Source organism: Mauremys reevesii, linkage group 26, assembly GCF_016161935.1.
Source record: "Mauremys reevesii isolate NIE-2019 linkage group 26, ASM1616193v1, whole genome shotgun sequence".
Taxonomy (NCBI): domain Eukaryota; kingdom Metazoa; phylum Chordata; order Testudines; family Geoemydidae; genus Mauremys; species Mauremys reevesii.
In genome coordinates, this window is record NC_052648.1 from 14,683,003 (window position 1) to 14,697,221 (window position 14,219).

The following is a 14,219-nucleotide window of genomic DNA, read 5'->3' on the forward strand; positions in this document are numbered from 1 at the left end:
CACTTTGTATTCTGTTATAATTGAAATCAATATATTTGAAAATGTAGAAAACGTCCAAAAATATTTAAATAAATGGCACTCTATTATTGTTTAACAGTGCGATTAATTGCGTGATTAATTTTTTTGATCACTTGACAGCCGTAGGAAGACCAGGGATCTTTCTCACACACTTGCAGTGAAGAACCCAGGACCAGCCTGACTGGAACTCAGTGACACTAGCAGCAAGTGGATGCAGTGATCTGTAACATTAAAAGAGCAGCTGGAAAATCCTGAGTGGAAAATCCTGAATCCCAAGGAAAAACAGTGGGCAAAACCTGGTGTAATGGGATGTGTCCCTTCAGAACAGCAGTGAATCTACAGGGCGACATTGGGAGGTTCACAACATGATTATAAAAGAGAAACAATTTTCTGAGATACCACTTGACAGCAGGTGCACAGAGCCAAATGGTCAGAGCTGTCTGCCTTCTCACCAGAGTGAAACCACCACCCTTTGACGGCTTTCAAAAATGGGGGCCTTCGGGTGGGAGGTGAACCTCTGAACTCTGGGTCTGCACTGACCAAAGACAGCAATTGTGAGTGGGGTGCAGAAAAGGACGAGCACGTTAAAGTGACTTTTGGTTGCTGGACTGAGGAACCTGACGGAAAAGGACACTGCCCAACTTACTTGGGGGTGGGTCTTTTGCTCATGGTTTATGTTTATGAATCCTGTTTGCCGTGTTTCCCCAAATTAACACTGAGTTACTTCCCTCCTTTTATTAAAAGTGTGTGCGGGGGGGTTTCTACACTCAGACTGTGCTTGCGAGAGGGGCCCAGGGTGCGCTGTGTAATTATCCCAGGTCACTGGGTGGGGGCTCGAGCCGGTTTTGTGTTGTATTATTGAAGAGGAACCCTGAGATGCTGAACCCGGCCCTTGTTGCTGCCAACTCTGACTGGCAGAATGGTTATAGTTGGTTTGACAAATCCATGCTGTTACTTTTCACTTGATTATCTTCTAGGTGTTTGCAAATAGATGGCTTAATTGTTTGCTCCATTGTCTTTCAAGCTTATTGGTCTGTAATTTCCCAGGTTGTCCTTATTTCCCTTTTCATAGATTGGCACAATATTTGTCCTTGGTCTTCCTCTTGCTTCTAATATATTTGTAGAATGTTTTCTTGTTACTCTTTATGTCTCTAGCTAGTTTAACCTCATGTTGTGCCTTGGACTTTCTAATTTTGTCCCTATGTACGTGTGTTATTTGTTTATAATTTGTTTGTAATTTGACCTAGTTTCTGCTTTTTGTAGGTCTCTCGTTTGAGTTTCAGATCATTGGTTAAGCCAGAGTGGTCTCTTGGCAAACTTTCCATCTTTCCTACACAGTGGGATAGTTTGCTCTTGTGCCCTTAATAATGTCTCTTTGGGAAAATGCCAACTCTCTTGAAGAGTTTAAGGCCAGAAGAGACTGTCTGGCCTCCTGTATATCAGAGACCACGAAGCCCACCCAGCCCCTGCACACTGAAGCCAACAACTGAAATAAGACCAAGGTGTTACAGCCCACAGCAGACTAGACTTTTACATGCCGAGAATAGGAGACAGCAAAGTGCACCAAAGAGTGGGTGATTCCACCAGAGGCAGGGAAATCACACCTAACTGCCTGCCCGTGGGGGGCAGAACTAGACCAAGGGCATATAACATGCCACTGTGTCATAGCAATAAGAAAGCTGATGGATGGAAACCAATCTGACTCACCTGTGTGTTAGTATTGGTAAAACAGATATTAGAGTTATAAGAATGTGTTCAGTGTTTAGACTTTAAGAAATGCTTATAGGACGCTGCATGTATTGATTTTACCTATAATATCTGCATTCCATGTTACAAGGTAACATTTAAGTGTTTGCTCTGTAACTATAAAAATGTTAGCTAAGACTGTAAACCCCCCAGTGAGGAGAGAAGTATTACCAACTGTGAATGCTAGTTTACCACAAAAGGTGTCATCTCCTGCCCAACAAAAGAAGGACACCAGGCAAGCTATAATGGAACATCAGAGGACAAAAGACTGGTTGCTTCCCCCTCACTGACAAAAGGGGGACATGCATAAGCCCTTGTTCCATCACAGCTTGAATGTGTCGCAAGGACATAAAAATCCCTGTCAAGGAAGAATTGTTATCACTGTGCTGCTTGGAATTCAGAGAGGGCAATATTTCTAAGCATAAGCAAGGGATCCCCAAGCTGCTTGGCTTGGGTTACCTTAAAAGACAAATAGTGCTTGTATAGAAGTGTCTATTAATTTTGGAACCTAAGACCAAATCTCATTTGTGCGTGTGTAGGGTGACCAGATGTCCTGATTTTATAGGGACAGTCCTGATTTTTGGGTCTTTTTCTTATATAGGCTCCTATTACCCCCCACCCCCGTCCCAATTTTTCACACTTGCTGTCTGGTCACTCTATGTGTGTGTGTGTTTGCCTGTTTTAACCTTGTAAATAACTCATTTATTTTTCTTAGTTAATAAATCTTTCATTAGTGTTATAGGATTGGCTACAAGAGTTGTCTTTGGTCTGAGACTTGGGGTAAGTGACTGATCCTTTGGGACTGGGAGTAACCTGAATATTCTTGTGAGTTTTGGTGTAAGCGACCATCTATCACAAAGTGAAGCTTGCCTGCGTGGCAAGATAGTCCACAATGCCATGGGAACTGTCTGTGACTCCACGGGAAGGCTTTTACAGGGTTTTAGGAGTGCACACCTGTGAGTTGGTTGGAGAAATCAAGGCTGTTCCAGCTGGTAGTAGGCACTGTCACTGTCTGCAGGGTTGCCAATGGAAGAGCTATTCACTTAGCCTCCTGAATGCAGCACTGCCATTAACACAAAGGCCCCAGAGGCAAACAACTCAGGAGGGACATACAGGTACTCACGTTGCCCACAGTAAGTTCCAGTGTATCCTTTCTGGCAGAGGCAGGATTCCTCATTGCAGCTTCCCCCATTCATGCACCTGACATTGCAGGTTTGGACTGTGGAGGAAAACAGGAAAACTTGATGAGAGGCCACCTTCTCTCTGTGGAGCTGCAAACCACTCCACCAGGCAAACAGGGACCTTGCACCCTCACATGTGGTGCTGCTTCTTAATGTGACAGCAGCTCATGGTAGAATCAAAGACACATGCCCAGCTCCCATTAAATTCAATGGAAAGACTCCCATTGACTTCCCATTGGATCTGAGCCTACGGGGTTAGAGCCATTAATGCCTTGGATAGCTACTGAGGATATTCTATAGACTGACTATCTCTGGGTTTCTTACACCAGTAAATCCCATTGTCTGCCTTTGTTCCTGTGACGAACTGGGAATGTTCTTAATGTTTTCTCTGAATACTGGGGGGGGGGGCCTCAGTTCCTTGCCGACCCTCTGACGCCTAGCAATTAATGGCCAGGCCCTTCCCCCCTTGCAAGGGGATGCTAAAGGTGTGGGAGAACAAAGAGGTCAGGTGACCTCCAGGCCTGGGAAAGGAATTGAGCAGAGAAGGAGGGCCTGGAGGGTGTTGTCAGTCTGGAGCTGGCTGGGGACGAGGAGTGAAGTGCAGACATGGGGGTCATAGAATCATAGAATCATAGAATTCAAGATCAGAAGGGACCATTATGATCATCTAGTCTGACCTCCTGCAAGATGCAGGCCACATAAGCCGATCCACCCACTCCTGAAATAATTCTCTCCCTTGACTCTGCTGTTGAATGCTCGAAATCATGATTTAAAGACTTCTAGTAGCAGATAATCCACCAGCAAGCGACCCCTGCCCCATGCTTCGGAGGAAGGCGAAAAACCTCCAGGGCCACAGCCAATCTACCCTGGAGGAAAATTCCTTCCCGACCCCAAATATGGCAATCAGCTGAACCCCGAGCATGCGGGCAAGACTCTCAAGCCAGACCCTCTGGAAAAAGGCTAACAATATCCTATCATTGACCCTTTGTACTAATTACCATTGTGGCATGTTATTGACTAAACCCGTTATCCTATCATACCATCCCCTCCATAAACTTATCTAGCTTAATCTTAAAGTCATGGAGGTCCTTCGCCCCCACTGTTTCCCTCGGTAGGCTGTTCCAGAATTGCACTCCTCTGATGGTTAGAAACCTTCGTCTAATTTCAAGCCTAAATTTCCTGACTGACAATTTGTATCCATTTGTCCTCGTGTCCACATTAGCACTGAGCTGAAATAATTCCTCTCCTTCCCTGGTATTTATCCCTCTGATATATTTAAAGAGTGCAATCATATCTCCTCTTATCCTTCTTTTGGTTAAGGAAAACAAACCGAGCTCCTCAAGTCTCCTTTCATACGACAGGCTTTCCATTCCTCGGATCATTCTAGTGGCCCTTCTTTGTACCCGTTCCAGTTTGAGTTCATCCTTCTTAAACATGGGAGACCAAAACTGCACACAATACTCCAAATGAGGTCTCACCAACGCCTTATATAACGGGACTAGCACCTCCTTGTCTCTACTAGAAATACCTCGCCTAATGCATCCCAAGACCGCATTAGCTTTTTTAACGGCCACATCACATTGCCTACTCATAGTCATCCTACGATCAACCAGGACTCCTAGGTCCTTCTCCTCCTCCGTTACTTCCAACTGGTGCGTCCCCAGCTTATAACTAAAGTTCTTGTTAGTCATCCCTAAATGCATAACCTTACACTTCTCACTATTGAATTTCATCCTGTTACTAATACACCAGTTTACAAGGTCATCCAAATCTCCCTGGAGGATATCCCGATCCTTTTCCGAATTGGCAATACCTCCCAACTTCGTGTCATCCGCAAACTTTATCAGCCCACTCCTACTTTTGGTTCCAAGGTCAGCGATAAATAGATTAAATAAAATCGGACCCAAAACCGAACCTTGAGGAACTCCACTGGTAACCCCCCTCCAACCCGACAGTTCACCCTTCAATACGACCCTCTGCAGTCTCCCCTTTAACCAGCTCCTTATCCATCTCTGGATTTTCATTTCGATCCCCATCTTTTCCAATTTAACCAGTAATTCCTCATGTGGTACCGTATCAAACGCCTTACTGAAATCTAGATATATTAGATCCACCGCATTTCCCTTGTCTAAAAAATCTGTTACTTTCTCAAAGAAGGAGATCAGGTTGGTTTGGCACGATCTACCTTTCGTAAAACCATGCTGGAATTTGTCCCAGATGCCATCGGCCTCAAGGTCTGTAACCACTCTCTCCTTTAAAATTTTTTCCATGACTTTGCATACTACAGATGTTAAACTAACAGGCCTGTAGTTACCCAGGTCACTTTTTTCCCCCTTCTTGAATATAGGAACTATATTAGCTAATCTCCAGTCAAACGGTACAGCCCCCGAGTTTAGAGATTTATTAAAAATCATCGCTAACGGGCTTGCAATTTCACTCGCCAATTCCCTTAATATTCTAGGATGAAGATTATCCGGGCCCCCTGATTTACTTCCATTTAGCTGTTCAAGTTTGGCTTCTACCTCAGATACCGTAATGTCTACCCCCATATCTTCATTCCCGTCAGTCCCTCTACCACTATTCCTTAGCCCTTCATTAGCCTCATTAAAGACCGAGGCAAAATATTCGTTTAGATATTGTGCCATGCCAAGATTATCCCTAATCTCCACTCCGTTTGAAGTTTTAAGCGGTCCCACTTCTTCCTTCTTGGTTTTCTTCCTATTTATGTGGCTAAAAAACCTTTTGCTATTGGTTTTAATCCCCTTCGCTAGGTCCATCTCCACCCGGCTCTTTGCCTTTCTCACTGCTTCCCTACACCCTCTAACCTCAATAAGGTAGGTTTCTTTGCTGATCCCTCCCATTTTCCACTCCTTGTACGCTTTCTGTTTTTTCTTAATCACCCCTCTAAGACGCTTGCTCATCCAGCTCGGTCTAAAACTGCTACCTATGAGCTGTTTTCCCTTTCTCGGGATACATGCCTCTGACAACTCCTGCAACTTCAACCTGAAGTAACTGGCTCACTGCCCCCTAGAATGGATCCGGCCGAGGGGTCCCGTTTGCTGTACCTACAAGCTCTGTTTTAGACCGTGTTCCTGTCATCGAATAAACCTCTGTTTTACTGGCTGGCTGAGAGTCACGTCTGACTGCGAAGTGGGGGTGCAGGACCCTGTGGCTTCCCCAGGACCCCGCTGGGGCGGGCTTGCTGTGCGAAGCGCACGGAGGGGCAGAGGATGCTGAATGCTCCAAGGAGAGACCCAGGAGGTGAAGCCGTGGGAGCTTCTTGCCCTGAAGATAGTCTGCTCCAAGGGAGAGGAGGCTCCCCAAAGTCCTGACTGGCTTTGTGGGGAGCCATTCCAGAGCATCGCCCGGGGACTCCGTAACAGTTCCATACACTCAGGGTCCTATTTTTATTCTCATCGTACATGCCTGTAATGAACTGATGAGTTGGGAAAAGCCAAAAGCAAAAGTCATGGCCGATCCTTCCCCAGAGTGAGACACCTCTTTTGTCTAGGCCATCTCACGGGGTCAGCGCAGGACTGTTCCCCACAAAGGGCCTAAGCTTCAGCTGGAGGAAGTAGGCATCATTGCCAAGACGTCAACGTAATCCACCTGAGGATCTGGCCCAGTAGATTTTCCTCAGATTTGCCCTGTCCTTCCACAGCCTCATAGGAGTCATTGTTTGGAAATATTGCCCGAGATTTATCCCAGCTGTTTCTGCTTTGAATTTAATTCCATGCCTCTTAGTTCCACCACCTGGTACATTCCTGACCAATTCCTCTCTCTCTGCACACATTCAAGGAGACGTATGTTAAAAACTGTTCTTTTTTCCTAAGCAATCCAAAAGATAAATCACATCTTAAAAGGAGGACATACACTTTTAACATGGGTCCATACAAAGCCCTGTTGTCCATACAGAAGGGAGTTGTAACCGGGCTGAACTTCCCAGAAACATCTCTGAGAGTGGTTGCCATGGCTTTGCCTCCTCACTGCACGAGACATCAGCTCCAAATAGACTGGGGGCAGCGCATGCTACATGTCTGCGCAACGGGCAGTAGGAGATGTGAGTCAGCCTGCACAGCCAGATGCATTGCACATGCTGCAACTACCCTGGGCAGACACAGTGCCTCCTAGCACCACTGCCTATGTGGTGCCCACCCCATTAGAAGATTAGGGTTGGAAGAGACCTCAGGAGGTCATCTAGTTTAATCCCCTGCTTAACGCAGGACCAACACCAACTAAATCATCCCAGCCAGGGCTTTGTCAAGCCAGGCCTTAAAAATCTCAAAGGATGGAGATTCCACCACCTCCCTAGGGAACCCATTCCAGTGCTTCAGCACCCTCCTAGTGAAAAAGTGTTTCCAAATATCCAACCTAAACCTCCCCCACTGCAACTTGAGACCATTGCTCCTTGTTCTGTCATCTGCCACCCCTGAGAACAGCCTAGCTCCATCCTCTTTGGAACCCCCTTCCAGGTAGTTGAAAGCAGCTATCAAATCCCCCCTCACTCTTCTCTTCTGCAGACTAAACAATCCCAGTTCCCTCAGCCTCTCCTCATAAATCATGAGCCCCAACCCCCTGATCATTTTTGTTGCCCTCCACTGGACTCTCTCCAATTTGTCCACATCCTTTCTGTAGTGGAGGGACCAAAACTGGACGCAATACTCCAGCTATAGCCTCACCAGTGCCGAATAGAAGGGAACAATCACTTCCCTCAATCTGCTGGCAATGCTCCTACTAATGCAGCCCAATATGCCATTAGCCTTCTTGGCAACAAGGGCACATTGTTGACTCATATCCAGCTTCTCGTCCACTGTAATCCCCAGGTCCTTTTCTGCAGAACTGCTGCTTAGCCAGTCAGTCCCCAGCCTGTAGCGGTGCATGGGATTCTTCCTTTCTAAGTGCAGGACTCATCAGATTTCTTGTGGCCCAATCCTCCAATCAGTCTAGGTCACTCTGGACCCTATACCTACTCTCCAGCGTATCTACCTCTCCCCTTAGCTTAGTGTCATCTGCGAACTTGCTGAGGGTGCAATCCATCCCATCATCCAGATCATTGATAAAGATGTTGAACAAAACCAGTCCCAGGACCAACCCCTGGGGCACTTTGCTTGATACCGGCTGCCAGCTAGACATGGAGCCATTGATCACTACCCGTTGAGCCTGACAATCTAACCAACTTTCTATCCACCTTATAGTCCATTCATCCAGTCCATACTTTTTTAACTTGCTGGCAAGAATACTGTGGGGGATCGTATCAAAAGCTTTGCTAAAGTCAAGATATATCACATCCACTGCTTTCCCCATATCCACAGAGCCAGTTATCTCCTCATAGAAGGCAATCAGGTTGGTTCACCCCATTCACCTACCTGCCCACACTGCTCTCCCTGCATAGGCCTCAATAGCTTCCTAAATGGGCACATTTTGCATCTTTCCTGTTGGAGTGCATCCCTTCAAGTACTTAGGAGCTCCAGAAATAGGAGAGGGACTCCTGGGAAGCCTGAAGGAGTGAGGGATGGCATTGGAGATCTGAGGAGTTTGCATCTGAGGAGCTCAGCATATTTGCTCTGTATTTATTTCATGCATTTCCAGGGAACCTCTTACAGTGTGTGCTGCAGCTCATGCTGCTTCTCTGTGGCCAGAGACCAGGCCCAGTTTAGATGAAGGCTTAAGCAATAAGCTGACTAAGATTGGGGCTTCAAAATCACTGCCTAGACTGTCAGACACTTGCTAGTCTCTACTGAAAACGATGTTGGTTCCAAAGCCTTTTTCTCCTCCAGTTCCTGAGTTGAATGGATCCAGCCTCACCGTGCTTATTCACTCCAGTGAAACCACACTGGGAAAGCAGCTGTGTGAAAGCCATTTCCAAGGGCTACACAGTGACACTGCAGAGAGATCTGGTCACCTACACATGCCAGTTCCTGTCACCTCCTTTTTCTTAATTTGTAGCTTCCCATACTCCACACCCACCACTGACAGCTCCTGGAACAAGTGGGCTTTTGTAGTGATTGGTAGGGCCCTACCATGAAAAACACTTTATGGACCATGAAACCTGGCATAAGTACTTTTTGTGTACTTTTACCCTATACTATGATCATAGAATCATAGAATATCAGGGTTGGAAGGGACTTCAGGAGGTATCTAGTCCAATCCCCTGCTCAAAGCAGGACCAATTCCCAACTAAATCATCCCAGCCAGGGCTTTGTCAAGCCTGACCTTAAAAACGTCTAAGGAAGGAGATTCCACCACCTCCCTAGGTAACCCATTCCACTGCTTCACCACCCTCCTAGTGAAAAAGTTTTTCCTAATATCCAACCTAAACCTCCCACACTGCAACTTGAGACCGTTATACCTTGTTCTGTCATCTGCTACCACTGAGAACAGTCTAGATCCATCCTCTTTGGAACCCCCTTTGAGCCCCCTAATAATTTTTGTAAAAAGCAACAATGAGTCCTGTGGCACCTTAAAGACTAACAGATGCATTGGAGCAGGGGTAGGCAACCTATGGCATGGGTGCCGAAGGCGGCACGCGAGCTGATCTTCAGTGGCACTCACACTGCCTGGGTCCTGGCCACCAGTCCGAGGGGCTCTGCATTTTAATTTAATTTTAAATGAAGCTTCTTAAACATTTTAAAAGCCTTATTTACTTTACATACAATAATAGTTTAGTTTTATATTATAGACTTACAGAAAGAGACCTTCTAAAAATGTTAAAATGTATTACTGGCATGTGAAACCTTAAATTAGAGTGAATAAATGAAGATTCGGCACAGCACTTCTGAAAGGTTGCTGACCTCTGTATTGGAACATAAGCTTTCGTGGGTGAATACCCACTTCGTCAGACGCATGACATGTATTCACCCACGAAAGCTTATGCTCCAATACATCTGTTAGTCTTTAAGGTGCCACAGGACTCATGGTTGCTTTTTACAGATCCAGACTAACACAACTATCCCTCTGATACCTAATCATTTTTGTTGCCCTCTGCTGGACTCTTTCCAATTTGTCCACATCCTTCTTGTAGTGTGGGGCCCAAAACTGAACACAGTACTCCAGATGAGGCCTCACCAATGTTGAATAGAGGGGAATGAGCACATCACTCGATCTGTTGGCAATGCCCCTACTTATATCTACCACTCCTCCCAGTTTAGTGTCATCTGCAAATTGCTGAGGGTGCAGTACACGCCATCCTCCAGATCATTAATGATGGCACAGTGAGGCTAGACCCTTACTATACTATCTATACTAGAACATAAAAGAATACAAAATTAAAAAGTGTTTCTCACACTGGGGGTCCTGACCCAAAAGGGGGGTCACAAGCCTATTGTAAGGGTCACAATATTCCCACTTCTGCGCAGCTGCTAACGGTGGTGCTTACCTTCAAAGCTGGGTGGCTGGAGAGTGGCGGCTGCTGGCCAGGTGCCTTGCTCTGAAGGCAGAGCCACTGCCAGCAGCAGCGCACAAGTAAGGGCTGTATGCTATGAACACATCCAGGAAATTTGCTATTCATGTCACAACCAACCGTGAAAAATGTGTTATTTCTCCGCAATTTAAGTAGACCCCTAGTTCTGGAAGAACCTCAGAAAGCTCAGAAGTTTAGGTTAAGATTTGGGGAAGGACCCAGGAGTCTAGCTGTTTATACAAAGCTCCCCTAACCTGTGGTGGTTTCTTTATTCCACCCCCCTCTCAATAACCCCCGGACTTCAGCAGTTTAGCAGGAACTTCAGATGAAGGCTGGGTGCTAGGGCTACCTGAATTCTTTGAGGGGGTCAACAAGCGTGTGGACATGGAGGAGCCAGTGGATACAGTGTATTTAGATTTTCAGAAAGCCTTTGACACGGTCCCTCACCAAAGGCTCTTACACAGAGTAAGCTGCCATGGGATAAGAGGGAAGGTTCTCTCATGGATCAGCACATGGCAGCTGGTGACCCAGCCATTGGGGGAGGCTAGCCCCTGGCCCCCTTGTGCCCAAGGTCCCATCCCTCCCCTTCTGCCCCCCTTCTTCTGCTCCCCCTTTTCCCCCTCCCCTGCAGGAGCCCCTAGACCCAGTTCCAGTGCTTCTGGCAGCCGAGTGGCATGGCTGCAGCACCCCCAGCCCTAGTCTGCCCAGTGGCAGTGCTCCCAACCTCAGTGTGCCCCAGCCCCCGCCCCAGCCCCAGCCGCCCCGAATCCCTGCGGGAGGCAGGCCAGCCAGCCCCAGCCAGCCTGGGCCAGTCAGAGCACAGCACTGGGAAAGGCAGGAGGAGGCCTTGCCTGGAGGCAGAGCATAGGTGGGGCCACACTAAGCTGTTTGGGGAAGCACAGCCTCCCTCTGCCTACAATACTTCCCGCCCATGGATCAGCAGCTCATTAAAATATAGGAAACAAAGGGTAGGAATAAAAGGTCAATTTTCAGAATGGAGTGAGGTAAATAGTGGTGTCCCCCAGGGGTCTGTACTGGGACCAGTCTATCCATTTGCAGATGATACAAAACTACTGAAGATAGTTAAGTCCGAAGAAGACTGAGAAGAGTTACAAAGGGATCTCACAAAACGGGGTCACTGGGCAAGAAAATAGCTGATGAAATGCAATGTTGATAAATACAAAGTAATGCACATTGGAAAACATAATCCCAACTAGACATATAAAATAATGGGGTCTAAATTAGCTGTTACCACTCAAGAAAGACCTTGGAGTCATGGTGGAGAGTTCTCTGAAATCATCCACTCAATGGGCAGCGGCAATCAAAAAAGCGAACAGAATGTTTGGACTCATTAGGAAAGGGATAGATAATAAGACAGAAAATATCATATTGCCTCTAGATAAATCCATGGTACGCCCACATCTTGAATATCACGTGCAGATCTGGTCGCCTCATTTAAAAAAAGATATATTAGATTCGGAAAAGATACAGAAAAGGGCAACAAAAATGATTAGGGGTATGGAACAGCTGCCATATGAGGAGAGATTAGTAACACTGGGACTTTTCAGCTTGGAAATGAGACAACTCAGAGGGGATATGACAGAGGTCTATAAGATCATGACTGGTGTGGAGAAAATAAATAAGGCAGTGTTATTTACTGCTTCTCAGAACACAAGAACCAGGGGTCTCCAAATGAAATTAATAAGCAGCAGGTTTAAAACAAACAAAAGGAAGTATTTCTTCACACAATGCACAGTCAACCTGTGGAACTCCTTGCCGGAGGATGTTGTGAAGGCCAAGACTATAAGAGGGTTCAAAAAAGAACTAGATAAATTCATGGAGTATAGGTCCATCAATGACTATTTCCCAGGATGGGCAGGGATGGTGTTTCTAGCCTCTGTTTGCCAGAAGCTGGGAATGGGCAACAGGGGTTGGATCAGTTGATGATTCCCTGTTCTGTTCATCCCCTCTGGCTAAGGTGACCATACTTCCCAAAGAGAAAATGGGACACCCCCAGCTGCTGGGGCTGTCAGCCATCCTGGAACCCTGCCCCCCCCCCATGCTGGAATGCCTCCTTTTGAAAAAAAAAAAAGTCGAGATGGCTGGGACAGGGCTTAAAAAAGGGATTGTCCTGGACAAAATGGGACATAGGGTCACCCTACTTCTGAAGCACCTGGGACTGGCTACTGTTAGAAGACAGGATACTGGGCTAGATGTTCTTATGGGACAAAGGCCAATATTTCCGAAAAGGTTCCTGGCTGTTACTTTCCTGGTCACGCTCTTCCCTGGTGTAACCACAAAAAGGAGCATGGATTTAGAGCAGAGCAGCATTTGCTGTACACGTATTGAAGCCTAGGCAGCCTCAATGTGAAGCCAACATGAGCAGAGGACTTTGTAGTCATCAGGATTTTATCTGTCCATTACCTATGTCAGGTATTTATAGGGCCCCAGTCACCACAGCATCTAGGCACAGAAAGGTGAAGGGTTAACCCTAGTTAACTGTTACTCTGGTTAGATTAGATTGACAACATATTTGTAATGAGAGTTCTGCCAGTAATCAGCAGTGTGTTTTGATTATCACTATCCAAGTGTCACTTGCAACTTACTCTTCCATAGGCAACAAAGGTGACCCTGGGTCATGACAGAAAGGAGCCGAGTGGCTTTTATTGCCTGCCTTTGGCATGCGGCTGGCCTGCTTTCCCTCCCTGAAGCATTAGTGATCAGTGCAAACCCAAACACCCCTCCAGTACAAATGCCAGACCCCAGGCACACTCCTCCTGGGGCGCTTACCCGCCAGAGTGCATTGTGAAATCCTTCCCTGCTGACCCAGTGGAATGCTAGGCACGTGCCCAGACATATAGACTGTATACGCATTCTCTGCATTCCTGCGAGATTGCTAACATATGGCCACCATCCTCCCCGGGAAGCATTGTGATGGGCTGGGGTGCAGGGGAGCACACACATTCCTGTATGTGCTGCAGTTTTTTGGGATTCAGCTAGACCGTGGCACAACGTGGCACTATAAAGTCAGCATTCCAGGCTTAGCCTTGCAGTTCCTTCCCTGAGTTAAAGGAACACCCGGCACGTGGTTTGAATTGTGGGGACTGTTTCCCTGTGATTGGATCAGTGGCCAGTTCACAATGGGTTTTCCACAGAAAAGTAAATGTAGCAACAGATCCCCTGCCAGTCTATAGCAATGTTCAGCTGAGGAGCTCAAAAGGACTTTCAGGATCTCAATAATTTCTTCCTGTCAATGGGAACCAGCCTTCAGTGAGACTTACTGCCCTGCCTGTAACTGAATTCCGTTAGGTGGCGATTGTCTCTGGACAGGCTTTTGAAGCACCTGAGAAGGTTCCTTCAGACAGACAGCCTGAAGGGAGAACAGCCCAGGGCCTCTCGAGAGCCCTGTCTCCTGATGTCAAAGCGAGGTTAGCTAATGCCTCAGCACAGCTTTGGGTCGGGGTGTCTCTACAAACAGAGAAAGAGGAGAAATGAGCATATCTATGGGGATTCAGGGGAGTGCTAGGTCTAGGGGATGATTTTGCTTCCACTGAACTATGGCAAAACTCCCATTGACTTCAGCAGGAGCCGGACTGGACGCAGTGAGAAGTGGAGACGGGGAAGTGGTGTGGGGTATGTCTACATAGCAGGAGGTGATGTACCAAGCTAGCTCCACTAACAACAGCAGTCAAGTGCTGTATAACTTTGCTCAGGACCATGGTGGCCAGCCAGTGCCGCTAGGACTTCACTGTTCTTGCTATCTGAATTAGCTAGATCAAAGCTAGTGTGGTTACGACTACACATGCACCTCTGATTGCAGGGTAGACATAACGTTCGAGTAGCTGCAGCGAAATTGGCTGAACGTTCAGTGCATG

The 14,219-nt window shown here is 46.8% G+C and overlaps 1 pseudogene; it reads right to left on the reverse strand.

Annotated features, from left to right (window-relative positions):
• Positions 1 to 14,219, reverse strand: part of LOC120391957 — a 77,512-nt pseudogene that overhangs the window by 45,015 nt on the left and 18,278 nt on the right.